The 17,976-nt window shown below is 37.2% G+C and overlaps 1 protein-coding gene across 2 annotated transcripts in view; it reads right to left on the bottom strand.

Moving 5' to 3' along the window:
• The window catches only part of PRIM2 (DNA primase subunit 2), a 312,787-nt gene that overhangs the window by 218,435 nt on the left and 76,376 nt on the right, over positions 1 to 17,976 (bottom strand). The gene's annotated exons all lie outside the window — the stretch shown is intronic.

Raw genomic sequence — 17,976 nt, 5'->3', positions numbered from 1 at the left:
AGGAAACAGGCCGGGCGCAGTGGCTTATGCCTGTAATCCCAGCACTTTGGGAGGCCAAGGCGGGTAGATTACAAGGTCAAGAGATCAAGACCATCCTGGCCAACATGGTGAAACCCCATCTCTACTAAAAATATCAAAAAAAATTAGCTGGGCGTGGTGGCACGCACCTATAGTCCCAGCTACTCAGAAGGCTGAGCTGGGAGAATCGCTTGAACCCAGGAGGCAGAGGCTGCAGCGAGCCGAGATCACGCCACTGCACTCCAGCCTGGCAACAGAGTGAGAATCCGTCTTACAGAAAAACAAAACAAAACAAACCAAAAACATAGGAAATATGACCTTATCCCATCACTACTTCTAAGGTTAATCTTTATTCATCCTATAACTTTTTAAGTCGGCTCTAGGATTCTTTTTTTAAAACTTCCTTTTGACTAAAATAAACTTTGTTCTATTTGCATTTCCTCCCTAAAATCTCCCCTACATTTTGTGGTCCTCTGCCTATTTTCTCCATTTACTCTTACTATTATAGCATTTCTACATGGCCATTTTTAAGCCTTCCTATTTATAAGTACCTCCTATTCTCCCTTGTTTGTTGAGGCATTTTTTTTAAGCATTTATTTTACAATACAATTTTCCTCAGAGCTGCCTTATGGCTATAAATATTCACACATTTGCAATTAGGATATATTCCTATTAAAATAATGATTTATAATCTTTGTGCTCTAATTGATTAGCAAGGATCTAGATGGCTGCACACATACTTGCCAAAAGAAGAGAAAAGCATGCAAGCATACCTCATTTCACTGTGCTTCACTTAACTGCACTTCAAACTGCTGTGTTACAAACTGAACACAATTTGAAGGTCTGTGGCAACCCTGCATTAGATAGTCAATGGGCTGCATTTTTCCAATAGCATGTGCTCACTTCATGTTTCTGTGTCACATTTTGGTAATTCTTGCAATAACTCAAACTTTTTCATTATTATATCTGTTATGGTGATCTATGATCAGTGATCTCTGATGTTACCAATGTAATTGTTTTGGGGCACCATGAACTATGCCCCTACGAGATGAGCTTCATCAGGAAATATTGTGGCTATTTCACTAACCAGCCATTCCCTTGTCTCTCTCCTCTCCTTAGAGCTTCCCCATTCTCTGAGAAACAATAATATTGAAATTAGTAACTCTACAATGGCCTTTAAGTAGTGACGAGAAAGGAAGATTCTCAACTCTATACTTTAAATAAAATGCTAGAAGCGACTAAGCTTCGTGAGAAAGGTATTTCAAAAATGGAGATAGGTTGAAAGCTAGGCCTCATGCGCCATACAGTTAGCAAAGTTGTAAATGCAAAGGAAAAGTTCCTGAAGGAAATTCAAAGTGCTAATCCAGTTAACATATAAATGATAAGAAAGTGAAGGCCAGGCATGGTGGCTCATGCCTGCAATCCCAGCACTTTGGGAGGCTGATGTGGGTGGATAACCTGAGGTCAGGAATTCGAGGCCAGCCCGGCCAACATGGTGAAAGCCCGTCTCTACTAAAAATACAAAACTTAGCTGGGCATGGTGGTGCATGCCTGTAATCCCAGCTACTCAGGAGGCTGAGGCAGGAGAATTGCTTGAAGCCAGGAGGCGGAGACTGCAATGAGCTGAGATCACGCCACTGCAATCCAGCCTGGGCAACAGAGGAGACTGTGTCTCAAAAAAAAAAAAGAAAAACAAGAAAAACAGAAGAAAGTGAAGTGAAGCAGCCTTATTTCCAATATAAAGAAAGGTTTAGTGATCTGGATGGACCACAACATTCCATTAAGCTTAATCCAGAGCAAGCCCCTAACTCTCTTCAATTCTATAAGGGCTGAGAAAGGTGAGGAAGCTGCAGAAGAAAAGTTGGAGGCTAGCAGAGGTGGGTCCATAAGGTTTAAGGAAAGCAGCCATCTCCATAACATAAAACTGCAAGGTGAAGTAGCAAGAGCTTCAGAAGCTACAGCAAGTTATCCAGAAGATCTAGCTAAGATCACGAAAAAGCTGTTGTTTAGGTGACTACACTGAACAACAGCTTTTTCATGTGGATGAAACCGTCTAATACTGGAGGAAGATGCCATATAGGACTTCCATAGCTAGAGAGAAGTCAAAGCCTGGCTTCAAAGCTTCAAAGGACAGGCTCACTCCCTTGTTAGGGGCTAATGCAGCTGGAGCTGGTGACTTTAAGTGGAAGCCAAAGCTCATTTACCATGCTGAAAATCCTAGGGCCCTTAAGAATTAGGCCAAATCCACTCTGTTTGTGCTCTAGAAATGGAACTATAATGTCTGAATAATAGCACATATGTTTACAGTATAGTTTACTGAATATTTTAAGCCAGCTGTTGAGAGCCACTGCTCAAAACAAGTTTTCTTTCAAAATATTACTGCTTGTTGGCAATGCACCTGGTCACCCAAGAGCTCTGATGGAGACATACAAGGAGATTAATGTCTTCATATCTGCTAACACAATATCCATTCTGCTGCCCATGGATCAGGAATATTTTAACTTTCACATCTTATTATTTAAGAAATACATTTTGTAAGACTAGAGCTACTATAGATAGCGATTCCTCTGATGGATCTGAGCGAAGTAAGTGGAAAATCTTCTGAAATGATTCACCAATCTAGATGCCATTAAGAACATTTGTGATTCATGGGAGAGGAAATATCAACATTACAGGGATTTAGAAGTTGATTCCAACTCTCATGGTTGACTTTGAGGGGTTCAAGGCTTCAATGGAGGAAGTCACTGCAAATGTGGTGGAAATCACAAGAGAACTAGAATTAAAAGTGGAGACTGAAGATGGGACTAAACAGCTGCAATCTGGTGATGAAACTTTAAAGGATGAGGAGTTGCTTCCCATTGATGAGCAAAGAAAGTGGTTTCTTGAAATAGACTCTACTCCTGGTGAAGATGCTATGAACATTGTTGAAATGACAACAAAGAAGTTAGATTATTATATAAATTTTGTTTATCAAGTAGTAGAATGCTTTGAGAGGACAGACTCTCATTCTTTTGAAATAATGCAGCACACTGAATGGTTGTCTTATTTTAAGATATTGCCAGACACTCCAACCTTCAGCAATCACCACTCTGATTAGTCAGCGGACATCAACATTGAGGCAAGACCCCCCACCAGCAAAAAGATTACAACTCACTGAAGACTCAAATGATCATTAGCATTTTTTAGCAATAAAGTACTTTTAAATTAAAGTATGTACATTGCTTTTTAAAAGATGCTATTGTATTCTTAATAGACTACAGTATATTGTAAATGTACGTTTTACATGAACTGGGAAACAAAAATTTATATGGCATGCCTCATTGCAATATTCACTCTATTGGTCTCAAACAGAACCTGCAATATATTTGATGTAGGCCTGTAATTCCTTTTCTTACTTTAACAAGTAAAAGGTGACTGAACAAGTAAATAAAACATCTATCTTTGTTTCAAAGCTTAATTAGTGTTGCTTTTACAGTGTTTAACAAATTATAGCTATCCCGTCCTTCTCTGAATTGGCATAGCTCTTAGACATTGAGTGATTTTTTTAATGCTATACAAATTATCTGTTTATTTGTTCATGTCAAGTAGAAGAATATATAAGTCACTTACACCAAGAATCCTACCTTAAACCACTTCTAGTCTATACCTCATATGTAGAAAGCACTTCAGAAACATTTGTTTACATATTCCACAAATACCAAGTGGCTTTTAATTTCCATTTCTTTAATTACTTGCAAAATACTTTTTCAGTCTCTTGAAGACTTTTAGACAAGTTACTCAGAATAGTTATGCAACACAAGTATTAAGGGGAAATAAATATATGGGAAAACAAGTTCCTGAGGTAAAAGAAACAGAAATAAAAGAACAAAGCCATAGAGGCTATAAAATTTTTACGTCATAAAGAAAGGCAAAGTAATTTTAGCTGTGTCAGAAATACCCAACACATAACAGTCCAGCAGGCTGATAGGCAATAAATAAGGCAATCAGAGAACTTTGATAATTAAGAAGCAATGCTTCATCAGCTACTACCATCTAGTTATTCAAAATCTGTGTTACTTTACCAGGTTAGTAACAAAAGATTCATATATGGAATTATTTTGTAAGTACATAAAACTTCCTAAGATTAATAAGATTCCAGTGAAAACAATACTGACAAGTTGTCACCATAATTACATTAGAAAAATAAACAACTCTCATCACTAAATCCTTTCTTTACAAGTTTAAAGGTTTCTATTTTATACTTAATATTTTTCCTTACAAATTGAGAACACGTCTCTTCCATTTTCTCTTTTAAGTAGTTCATTCAACAAACACTTACAGAATCAGTATAATATGCAAAGCAGTATGGTAAGCATTAGGGATTCCAAGATGGATCTGTTTCTCAACTGTCATAGAAATATTCATGTTCTTCAAATAAGTATCATTTGTGCATCCTTTGCAGAAGATATGAAAAGTGATCTCTTAACATTATATATTCTGATATTATTTGGGCTCTGAACTGAATTCAAAAGATAAAGCTCAGATGCACCTCAATCCTTCCCACAGCAGATCTCAACAGAACTTCTTCCTATACCACGACTTATTCCCCACTTAACCAAATGCTTATTCTCCACTTAACTAAATGACATATTTTGCCTAGTCCACATCAGTGTAGTCACAGCAAGTACCCCTAACTTTACATTTAAGCATTCCGTGCTGTTCATTTGCCTTCTTGTCTATCACTTAAATTTTAATGTGGGACTATTTAAAGCATCTGTACTCTTCAAAGCCCTGGTAACAATGCTAAGTGTATAGTAGCTTCTCACTGAGTACTGCATAAATGAGATAAATACATAAATTCCAAGATACACAGTTGAAAGTTCAAATCACATGTCTACTATAATGTTTTACAACAGTATTAATATATTGGAATATTTGACACTTTGATGATTTTTTAATATTAATTCATATATCCTCCGGTAAAAATTTTAACTAGTACACCAAGTTACTAAAGTTCTTAAGTCACATATTTCAGAATTTGCTACAGCCCCTCCTTTCTATGTAAATGAGTGGCTTCCTTTTCATCTTTACTCCCTGGATGTTTATGACCAAACGTAAAGCCCAAGCACAGCATCCATGCTGACACTCAAGAGTTATGAGTTGTCCATTAGTTCTAATTTTCTATTTCTGTTACTATTATGTTGGTGCAAACGTAATTGCAGTTTTCGTATTGTTGAAATTTCCCATTTGCTATTGGAATACATATTTCGGTCAATGGATTTTATTATAAAGCTGCCTTAGATGTTTTATGGAAACAAATAGGTTATAAATAAACTTACCTACTATGGAAAAGTTACATACCAGGTTTATATTTAAAATTCACATTTTCTTTTATCCACCAAAACATACTTCTATTCAAATTTATTCTCCTCCATTTTTCCTTCTCTCCTAGGTTTCTGTTAGACAACTATCAAACTTACTGTAAAGACCAAATTTTCTGCCTATACCTTCACATAGTTTGAGTTTCACTGCTATTTTCTTCCACTTCTTTCAAATTACTGCTTTTGAGTGGATCAATATCATAGTTGCAAGGCTGAAGTGGTCTCTTTTGCCATGCTCCAGATACCTATTTTTAGTTAACAGGTAGCTACTCCCCAGAAACTTTCATCAATGATAGAAGCCACAAAAAGCAAACTTATAAGTATTGAGGTTCTTTTATTAAGCTTATGAAGTGTTAGTATATTTTGAAGAAATGCGAACTAAGACTATGGTTCTTATACTCTATATTACTCTGTCCATTTCCCAGTAAGGTAATGAAATCATTTAATACAAACTAAAATTACTTTCTCTTTCTTCATGGCATACAGATTCTATAGCCTTATGCCTCTGTTTTTCCATTTCTGTTTATTTTATTACAGGAACTTGTTTTCCCATATATTTATTTCCTCTAAATATTTCTGCTGTATAACAATTCTGAGTGACTTGTCTAAAACTTTTCAAGAAAATTAAAAAATTATTTCCCAAGTAATTAAAGAAATGGAAATTAAATGCAATAAGTTACTACTTTTACCCATCATGTTAGCCAAGATATTTAACTATAAAATCCTGAATAATTGAAGAGTTGAACCAACTTTTCTTATATATCTTTCGGAGAAGTACAAACCGAAGTAGTATAGATAAAAGCCATTCCATAGATGTATCAAAAGCTTTAAGACATTTAGACTCTCTGACCCAACAATTTAATTTACAAATCTATCTAAAGAAACAAATCATAAATAAAAACAGAGGCTTACATAAGAAGTGTTCATCACAGCATTACATGTGGTTGTGGATAATTACTAACAGGGTAAAAGTCTAACATCCATAATTAGATAAATAAAATAAATATATTATAGACAAATATTCTAAATCCATGTGATAGATTACACAGTCATAAGCATGCTGTTAATAAAAATTAAAATATTGAGAAAATGCTTGTGAATGTTAAGAAAATGAGTTCCAAATGTGAAATTCCATATTATCTCAACAATAAAATCTACATAATGATTTTGTCTTCATGCAGTCTTGTACTTTCCAAATTTTCTACAAAAGGCCTGGTGTTTTAAAATTAGCATACTTATATATTTGTTAAAACCACAGAGCTTTCTCCCTATGTTCTCAAAAACTCTTAACATTAAAAATATTAATTATAAAATATTAAACCAGCTTATAAAACAAACCTAATTAAGATCTATTTTAGATAAAATTTTTAAAAAGAGAAAAATGTTGGCAATTTATATAACTACAAATATTACATTATTAAATTGTAATATTTATATTATGCTGCTTTATAAATTGCATACTTAAGAAGGAAAATACTTCCCAACTCATTAACAAGGTCAGCATTACCTCATATCAAAATCAGATAGCCCTTATATGAAAGGAAAAGTCTAGATCAACATCCCTCGTGGGCAGTAAAGCAAAAATTCAGCAATATATAAAAGAAGATAATATACCCTGACATAGCAGGTTTATCCCAGGAATGCAAAATTGACTTAATATTGTTTTAATCAATGTAATCAAGTATACATTCACAGATTTTTAAAAATTTAAACCATATTGTCAACCCAATAGATGAATAAATGGTCAAAGCATTAGATAAACTTCAACACCCATTCTGTGTTAGGTCATTCTTGCAGAGAAATACCTCAGACTGGTTACTTCATTTTATTTATTTATTTTTTGATACAAGGTCTCACTCTGTGGCCCAGGCTGCAGTGCAGTGGTGCAATCACAGCTCACTGCAACCTCAAAGTCTCCAGGCTCAGGTGATCCTCCCAAATAGCTGTCCCTACTCGCCTCCACCACCACATTCACTAATCATATTTTTGTAGAGATAAGGTTTCACCATGTTGCCCAGACTAGTCTCAAACTCCTGGGCTCAAGCAATCCACCTACCTCAGCCTCCTAGAATGCAAGGATTACAGGCATAGCCTACTAGGTCTAGGCAAGACTGGGTAATTTACAAGAAAAGAGGTTTAATTGGATCAAAGTTCTGCAGGCTATACAAGAAGCATAGCGACATCTGCATCTGGGGAGGCCTCAAGGAGCTTTTACTGATGGAGGAAGGTGAAGCAGGAGCAGGTACTTCACATGGTGAAAGCAGGAGCAAGAGAGAGACAGATGAGGGGTAGGTGCCACACACTTTTAAATGACCAGATCTCAGGAGAATTCATTATCATGAAGACATCACCAACCATGAGAGAGCTGCCCTCATGATCCAGACACCTCCCACCAGGCCCCACTTCCAGCTTTGGGGATTATATTTCAATATGAGATTTGGACAGGGACAAATATCCAAGCTATATCACATTGATAACCAAAAAAAAGCAAATGAGAAACAGAAAGAAACTTCCTTAACCTGATAAAAGGTCATCTATGAAAAACCAATAAGTAATATCACACTTAATAGTGACAGACTAAATGTATGTATTCCTAAGGTCAGGAACAAAACAAGGATGCACACTCTCATCACTTCTATTAAACATCATAGTAGACGTCCTAGCCAGGGTAATTGGCAAGAAAAATAAATAAAAGGCATACAGTTGGAAAGAAAAAAAATAAAACTATATTCACAGACTACATAGACATCTATGTAGTCTATGTAAAAAATCTACCACGAGGCTACTAAAATTAATAAGTTTCGCATAGTTACAAGACCTAGAAGAGCCAAAACAATTTTTGGAAAAGATCAAAATTGAAACACTGACTCCACCTAATTTCAAAACTTATTATAAAGTTACAGTAATCAAGACAGAGTGATACTGTTACAAGGACAGACATTTATATCAATGGAACAGAAACAAGTACAAAAACACACCCATGATCAAATTGTTCTTTACAAGGTGAAAAATGGGGAATCCAATGAAAAAGAAAAGTCTTCTCTTATTTTTTTTTTTTTTTTTTTTTTTTTTTTTGAGATGGAGTTTCATTCTGTCACCCAGGGTGGGGTGCTGAAGTGCAGTGGTGCAATCTCAGCTCACTGCAACCTCCGCCTCCCAGGTTCAAGCAATTCTCCTGCCTCTGCCTCCTGAGTAGCTGGGATTACTGGTACCCACCACCACACCCGGTTAATTTTTTGTATTTTTAGTAGAGACAGGTTTCACCATGTTGACCAGGCTGGTCTCAAACTCCTGACCTCAAGTGATCTGCCCCCTGGGGCTCCCAAAGTGCTGGGATTACAGGCATGAGCCACTGCACCCAGCCCAGTCTTTTCTACTAATAGTGCTAAAACAACTGGAAACTAACAAGGAAAAAAAATCAACACGTCTAAAACTTAACTAAAAAATGGGTCACAGATTTAAATGCAAGAGCTAAAACTATAAAATTTCAAAAAGATAATACAGGAGAAATTCTTCATGTTCTTGGGTTAGGTGAATATTTCTTAATAAAAGTAAACCATAAACGAAAGAAATTGATAAAATAGACTGATTCAAATTGTAAGACTTTTGCTCTTCAAAAGATATTGTTAAAACAAAAGGCAAATCATAGACTAGGAAAAAATATTTGCAATATACACACACACACATATTCAAGATATGGAAATTAAAAGCACAATGAAATATCATCATACATCCACTAGAATGACTAAAATTTAAAACTGACAATATCAACTTTTGGCAAGTTTGTAGAATAACTGGAACACATACACTACTGGTGAGAACATATCTAGCCACTTTGGAAATAGTTTGGCAATTTCTCACAAAGTTAAACATACTTGAAACATATTTATTGGTCAGCCCAGCAATCCTCCTTAAAAGTATTTATCCAGGCCAGGAGCGGTGGCTCACGCCTGTAATCCCAGCACTTTGGGAGGCCAAGGCGGGCGGATCACGAGGTCAGGAGATCGAGACCATCCTGGCTAACACGGTGAAACCCTGCCTCTACTAAAAATACAAAAAATTAGGTGGTGCGGTGGCAGGCGCCTGTAGTCCCAGCTACTCCGGAGGCTGAGGCAGGAGAATGGCGTAAACCCAGGAGGCGGAGCTTGCAGTGAGCCAAGATCACGCCACTGCACTCCAGACGACAGAGTAAGACTCTGTCTCAAAAAAAAAAAAAAAAAAGAGTATTCATCCAAATATTCACAGCAGTTTTATTCATAATAGCCAAAAACTGGAAATGATCTAAATGTCCATCAAGTGGACATTTGAATTGGGGACTGGATAAACAAATTGTGGTATATTCACACAATGGAATACTACCTAACAATTAAAAAGAATGGAAAACAAATTTAAAAATTAAAAAAATAGAAGAATAGAAGAATGAATTACCAATACATGAAACAACATATATGAGGCTGAGATGGAAGGAGTTTGAGACCAGTCTGGGAAACATAGCGAGAACCTATCTCTACAAAAAATCTTTACAAATTAGCCAGGTGTAGCGGTATGCACCTATAATCCTAGCTATGTGGGAGGCTGAGGCAGGAGGGTCCCATGAGCCCAGGAGCTCAAGGTTGCAATGAGCTATGATTTCACCACAGCATTCCACTTTGGGTGACAGAGTAAGACCCTATCTCTAAAAACAACAACAACATAGATGAATGTTGAAAGCACAATGCAGATCAACAAAAGCCAAACACAGAAGAATACATAGTGTATGATTCAATTTATATGGAATGCTAAAACAAAATTATCATGACAGAAAGCAGATGAGTGTTTGCCCAGGTTCAGGGGTGGAGGGAGGAAATTAAATGCTAAAGACTATTTATTGTACAAAAGTACAATAAAATCTTCTGATTTGTCCATTTACTCCCCCCACCCAATCTACTTTCTCATAGCATTTATTATGCATTTATTATGTGGGAGGCTATGTGAATGGCATGCCTGGTCAAACCAATCCCCTGAGCCCTATGCAAATCAGACACCGTCTCCTCCAGCCTCTTCATATACCCGGCAGGTTTCCACCACACTGGGGGTCTCTTCTCTCGGCTTTGGAGCCCCCTCTCCCTCTGTCTCTGTAAAGGGGAGCTTCTTCCTTCTTTCTTCTCCCTTCTATCTTGCCTATTAAACGTTCCGCTCCTTAAAACCACTGCACATGTATCTATGTCATCTTATCTAATTGGGCATGAGACAAGAGCCCTGGTGTTCTTCCACTCATCGGAGCCGTATCACAATGACTGGCACATTTATGCTTACCAACACATATCCAAAGTGGAAAAAAAAAAAAAAAGGAATATTTGTGCCTGCTTCCCACAAAGAGGGAGAGGAACATCATTAACGATCATGAGCATAAAAATTATAGATACAGATACACTGGCTTAGAATTCTGTGACCTTAGATAAGTTACCCAACCTTTCCAAGTTTGCTCCTCTGCAAAATTCATGCAAATAACCCTCTCATAATGTTGCCAGCAGGGTTAAATTGAGAACACATATAATAAATTTAATTGTGTCTGGTACACAGTATGTGCTTATTAAAAAATTACAAACCTGCCTTCACCACCACTACCACCACCATCAGCACCCAGCAGGCCAATTCTTCAACTAAAATCAGTTCAGAGGCTCTTGACCTCAAAAGAATGATTTGATGCCACATGAAATTGAAAGAGAAAATACATAGTTTCAAATTCTCTTTTTCTCCCTGCTCTTTACCCCATGTGGTTGTGCCACTGTGTACTGCCTCAGGCCTAACCCACAATATGCAATTGATACACATTTGAAGGATAAATACATTCCTTAGGCAAAGTGTTAAAAAATAACAGTGGGGGCTGCTCAGCCTATAAAGTAGCCATTCTTTATTACTTTACTTTCCTAATAAACTTGCTTTCACAAAAAAAAAAGGTGGAAACATAAAACAATGAGGCCATTTAAGTAAAAAAATCTGTGACTCTCAGTATGTCATTTTTTCAGCCATCTATAAGAAGTACAGATTATTTCCTTCTTAATATTTTGAACAAAATTCAAATGTAGTCCAAAGGATTAATGAAAATATACTTAGAAAACTTTAAGCTACCTAGAAGAAAAGACTATAAATGCAAATTGTTATTCTCTTTCTTTGAGATTATAGTTGCCCCGCCAAAATCCAAAAAGCTATATTCGTTTTTTCCTCAAAGATTGAACATTATTTCATTTTCTTACCATTATTTTAGCCTTTAACAGTCAATGTTATAACTGTGGAGTTTTTGATGACACCGTTAAGGAAGACAACATTCGGGTTACCAATCTTGCTTACCATTCTTTTGTTTCAAATTTATGAGCAAGTAATCTGTCTTCTATATTTTTTTCCAGTATCTAAGTTATCTATTTTCTAGATCATTACCCCATTCACACCTCAATTTAGTAAACTCAATGACACTGTTCACCTGGCTGTTTTGCAACACAACAAATATAATCTTATATATGAACAAAATCATAGTGCCACAAGGGACAACCACAACCAGAGCATAAGTACTTTCCATGATATTTCTAAAGTCTCATAACTGTATGTTAGGTTTCTCTTTTAAAATGTAGGCATGAGAAATATAAAATTATAAAAAATAAGATTTTATACAAAACAGCAAGAGTCTCATAAAACATTTCCTTCTACTCTTAGTCCCCCTTTAAAATTTTAAGGGAAACCACGCCTGTTATTCTCAATTCTCTCATTCCTTAGTTATTTCCAATCAACTAGTCTCAGACGATTTTCATTTTTTGTTTTTATTTTTTATTTGAACTTACACATTACTCTCCTAGAACTTGTTGGGTAACATTTTCTGCACCACTCCAGTTTTAGTATATATACTGCCTACTTAAGTTCACAGGGTTCTCTCTGTCACTTGGATAAAGACAGAAAGCCTTATTAAGATTTTCATTTCTGAGATACAAGATTCTCAATGCATGTAAATCAGAAGATGGATTCTGTACTCCTTGACAAATTCCTAAACGTATATGTGCAATTAATTAGACAAGCAGTGAAAATTGAAGGTACAGAATTAGAAACCATGGACAGTACTCATCTGTCTGAATGGAGCAGGCAGGAAGATAGATGTCAGGCCTCATTATCAGACAAGGGTATGGACAAGGAAGAAATGAGAGAACTTAAAAAAATTAAGAAGGAAAAAAAATGCAGTGGTCTTACTCCCTACTCCCTAAAAAAGACAAGGTCAAGAGAATGCTCACATCCAAGACAGAGCCTTGCAAAAAATCCAGCTCAGACCTGATATCTCTGAAGCTTTCTCAGCAATCTCCAGACAAGTCCATCACTCTCTTTTCTGTGATGCCTCTTTACCTGGTACGGACTTCTCTTTTTATTGACCACACATACGATGACCGTTTATATGTTTCCCTGTTTACTCTGAACTGATTTTAGTTGAAGAATTGGCTTGCTGGGTGATGATGATGGTGGTGGTACTGTTGATGAAGGCAGGTTTCTAATTTTTTAATAAGCATATACTATGTACCAGACACAATTAAATTTATCGTATGTGTTCTCAATTTAATCCTTTTGGCTGCCCCCTCACACACATACTAGGCACCCTGAAAGTTTAAACATACCTATGTCTCCCATGTTTTCACCTGGCACATAGTGGGTACTCAGGAAAAGTTAAAGGTTAGACTACTATGACAAAAATAAATGACAATCCGTTATCAAAGAAAGCAAAACCACACACTTTTTAATATTTATTCTTGCTCTGAGACATAATTATTAAGTATCACAGGTAAAAATGCAGAGCTGGGTGATTTAATATAGGATGTGGCCAATCCTATTACTATGAGAAAGTTAGTTTAATTAATACAGTATTTTACTTTGGTTTAAATTCCTATGTGTCACGTGTACGTGTTTGCATATGTCTCTCTCTTGTTCTTGCTCTTTCTCTCATTAATGATGAATCAGAAAATTTTGAAAAAACTAAAACTCAAAGGCATATACATAATCATTACTTTACAATGTCCAGTCACTGTTAAAAATTACACCCTCAACACTTTATCAACCTGTAACATTTACATATGCCCACTCCTCCTGTGCAAAATTTCTAAATTAGAAAACTAACAGGTGATGCATCTTTCTTTGTAGTGACTGAAGAAATGTTTGCTGTAGGAGAGTAGAAGTGTCAAAGAACTGAATTTACAAGTACCCCTCCCCACCAAAAAAAAACTATTTCAGTATTCAGCTGTTTCCTAGCAACTGAATCTGCTGATACTTTCCCATCACAAGTAGGCATAGGTATAAAATCTGTGTTTCAGTGTATTCAGGTGTCAGTGAAAGCAACACAGCTCAGTGAAAAAAAAAGAAGTATAAATAATGTATAAAAATATTAAGTATTTTCTAGCCAATCTAGGCTGAAGCTTTTAAAATGGGTAAATATGATTCTTAAGTATGATAAATGATCTGGAAAATTGGAGTTTATTACAAAAAGTATAGGAGGTCTGATTTTTTTCCATGAATGAGGAAAGAGAAAAAAATCCACAAAGGTGAACACAAAAATAGCAACCCAAGGATTCCTCTGGAGAGTTCAACCATGAAGAATGAAGCTGCTCCTTGCAAGGTAGCTAGACTTTAAACCTGGTTTATGCTGCATCATAAATTTCCAAGCAAAATATAAAATTCACACCTTACATACTGCAGAGAAAAACTGTCCAATGAATAACAGTTTGAACTACTGTAGCCAACTGCAACAGTTCTTCAGGAGTATTCTGAGTTCATAAACATTTGCAATTGGGATTTCAGAAATATTCTGCATGTATAGCACTTCACACATATTATCAGGTATACACTTTACTCTTTCCTTTTATAAACAGTACACTGAGGTGCAACCCCAAGTTACTTTAGTTTTCTCAACAAATCAGGAGAATGCAAACATGCAGCTCTCACAAGGTAATTCATCAGATCTTGAGCACCTACTCCATAAGGCATTGTGCTGGGTACCAGAGATCACTAAGTTGAATATAACACAATCTGTACCCTGGAGCTGCTGAAGCATTTAAAATATGCAATGGAAAACACCTGCTTGAGGGTAAATCAGAGAAAGCAGGAGAAGCATCAAACTATAATAGAACAGGCACTAAAATTGAGTTTCGAGAGACATATGGTAAAAGACCCAGGTCTTTCACTAATGAGCAATGTGAGTTCTGGTAGGCCACTCAACCTTTCGGAGGCTAGACATTCATGGGCAAAATGAAGAGGCCTGCTTGTTAAGTTTTATAGACAGCCTCTTAGAAAACACTTTGCTAAGCACTATCATGAATAATAGAACAAGCAAAGATATCCATTGGCCTTTGGGAGGTAATAAGATCATGAGAGTCTGCTGCTGCTTTCTCCGCTCTCAACCATTTGAAGGCACAATGAGAAGACAGCCATCTGCCAACCAGGAAGCAGGCCCCCACCAGCCTCCAAAATGATGACAAACAAAAGTCTGTTGTTGATGTTGCCCAGTCTATGATAATTTGTTACAGCAGCCCAAACTAAGACAATATCTATAAGCCTACAGTTTATAGTCTACTTGCCAAGGAAGAGGGCAAGACAGCACACAAATAATTACTACACAAACTCTAAAATCCTTTCCTGCTCTAAAAATTATTTCTATATGATAAAATTTACTGGCAACTAGAAAACAAAGAAAACTTGAAATGAGAGAATCACTAACATTCTTGGCAATAATTTCCATAATTATGAAACATGGAACTGCACAAAGCACTATAGAGAGAAACAAAAGGAATATTCAAAACATCTTAAAATATTCTTCACATGAACTATCCCTCCAAATAAACACCTTATATATAGCACTTTGGAATTTTCAGAACTTTCATATACAATACTGACTTCTGTAATGAATGAAACCAGTTCTATCAAAAAGCTAGAATATTTCACTAAAACAAGAAAATAACTTTTACCCAATTCTGTTCTGTGAATAGTGCCAATAGCTTTGTTTTTCTAAAATAAAAGTATGTGTGTATGTATAACGTGTAATTTTTCTGGACATACATATACATATGGAGAAAAATATGAAGATGTTTCATATCCCTATTGCTAAAACACACCTCCAACAATAACACCAGTAGTTTACAATGATTCTAAACTGAATGTGTGCAAGGGAAACTACTGAAGCAGGGGAAAAAATTATCAATATGTATTTCTAATTTCTCCTTTTTAAAACCCCCATTTTATATTGCCTACATTGGGCAGGGGTAATATTTTAACTGAGGCGACACAATCAAAAGTTTGGAAACCACCAGCATACACACTAAAATTCGAACTCATAGACTTAGTAATACTCACTTTGACAATTTGATCTTCTGCTATTCTTATTCATAGACATTAAACCATATCAATCATACCTCTAAAACCATTCCCCAAACATAGTTATGCTTTCCAGCACCTAACATTTACATCTACTACTCTTTGTAAGCTGCACATCTCCATGTACCCAAATCATTTAAAGCCAGTATCAACTCTATCGTTTCTCAAACTTCTCTGAACTTAGGTAATACAGCTCTCAGGCTCTCTTTCACCTTGTCATTGAGTCCTTTATGGACATCTTAGCTCCCCCTACTACAAAGAGAGTTCTTGAGGACCAGGGTTGTGTCTCATCAACTTCCCATTTCCCATACCTAGGCACTATGCAGTAAGCTTGACATATGTTACAGAAATGTGGGGTCTCCAGCCTCCTACTACAGGTGCATTTGGGCAAGCAACAGGTCCATACCTTCCTGGGACGAGCTCCCAGAGGAAGGAGCAGGCTACCATCTTTGCTGTTTCACAGTATTCACTGTTGATACCTCCAGGTACTGGAAAATCCAAGGTGACTAGGGACTGGAGTGGGCCCCCAGGACATGGCAGCAGCCCTATGGAAAAGTGGCCAGCCTGTTACGTAGGTGCCTGTTCCCATATTATCTCCTCACTGGGCAGGTCCTCCAGGCCTGGGCCTTCAGTCACCCCCTGCCAGATATATCAAAGCAGTAACAGCTCTGCAGCTCCCTGAACAGAGCAACCAGGGGCAATTGAAAGCTTCCCTACCACTGCCTCTGCAGTGGAACTGCCCTTGCTACCCTCAGACTAATGAAGGAGCAAAGACTCTCAATGCCTTATCCACACCTCCAACAAGCTGCAGTTGAGCCAAGGAGAAGAGACCAGTCCATCTCCCAGGGGTTCCACCTACCCACCCCCAGTGCTAGTCACCAGACAGGGAACCCCTGGCTGGGGCCACAGCACAGGCCCTCTATCCTGGACTGATTGCACTGGGTGATTGCAGACCTGCACCTCTCCGGGGTGGAATCCCTATGAGAAAAGCAAAAGACCCTTGGAACAAACACTACTAAGGTCCCTTCCTCTGCTGTCTCCAAGTTGGGGAAGGAACATAAACACTAAGCATGTCCAGAACTGCACTGGGCAGCCCAGGAGTGCCAAGCTGCAATTTACAGCCAGCACTCAAAGGGGAGAGGACCCCACGCATTAATAGAGAACACGGCTCCAACTGTGAGGAAACATAAGGGAGCCACAAACCCAAGCAAGAGTCTACCAGCTGATTAATATGCCTAAGGGCCACCTACTGCATCACACCCCAAAGCTTCAACACCAAAAACAACTTGCTAATATACTCTCCTCTTAAACCAAATACAAGAAGTCAGCTTCACATCAAGACCCTGCACAAAGGCTTGGCCCTGTGAAAACACAAGAAAAGAAGTACATTGACTTCTCAATAGACTATTGACTACTCAATCTACACTGAGGTTAAAGTAACAGCCACATGCAGAGATGAGGAAGAACCAAAGCAAGAACTCCAATAACTCAAATGACCAGAGTGTCGCATGTTCTCCAAACAACCACACCAGCTCTCCAACAAGAATTCTTAACCAGGCTGAGCTGGCTGAAATTACAGAAATAAAATTCAAAATATGAACAGGAATAAAGATCATCAAAACTCAAACCCAATCCAAGGAAACTAAGAATCACAACAAAATGATAAAGGGGCTGAAGGAGGAAATAGCCAGTATAAAAAAGAACATAACACATCTGACAGGGCTGAACAACACAATACAAGAATTTCACAATGCAATTAACAGCAGGATAAACCAAGCTGAAGAAAGAACTTGAAGACTGACTCTCTGAAATAAGATAGTCAGACAAAAATAAAGCAACAAGAATAAAATGGAATGAACAAAAGCTCCAAGAAGTACGGGATTATTCACTTTTATCCCTGAAAGTGAAGGGGAGAAAGCAAACAACTTGGAAAGCATATTTCAGAATATCGTCCATGAGAACTTTCCTAACCTTGTGAGAGAGGCCAACAGTTACATTCAGGAAATACAGAGAACTCTTGCAAGATTCTACACAAGAAGATCATCCCCAAGACACACAATCATCAGATTTTCAAAGGTCAAAATGAAAGAAAGTATGTTAAAGGCAGCTAGAGAGAAAGGACACGTCACCTACAAAGGGAATCGCATCAGGCTAACAGCAGACCACTCAGCTGAAACCCTACAATCCAGAAGAGATTAGGGGCCTATATTCAATAATCATAAAA

The sequence above is a fragment of the Chlorocebus sabaeus genome, chromosome 17 (genome assembly GCF_047675955.1).
Source record: "Chlorocebus sabaeus isolate Y175 chromosome 17, mChlSab1.0.hap1, whole genome shotgun sequence".
Taxonomy (NCBI): Eukaryota; Metazoa; Chordata; class Mammalia; order Primates; family Cercopithecidae; genus Chlorocebus; species Chlorocebus sabaeus.
The sequence above is the reverse complement of the archived record's forward strand: the minus strand, read 5'-3'. Positions and strand labels throughout refer to the sequence as shown.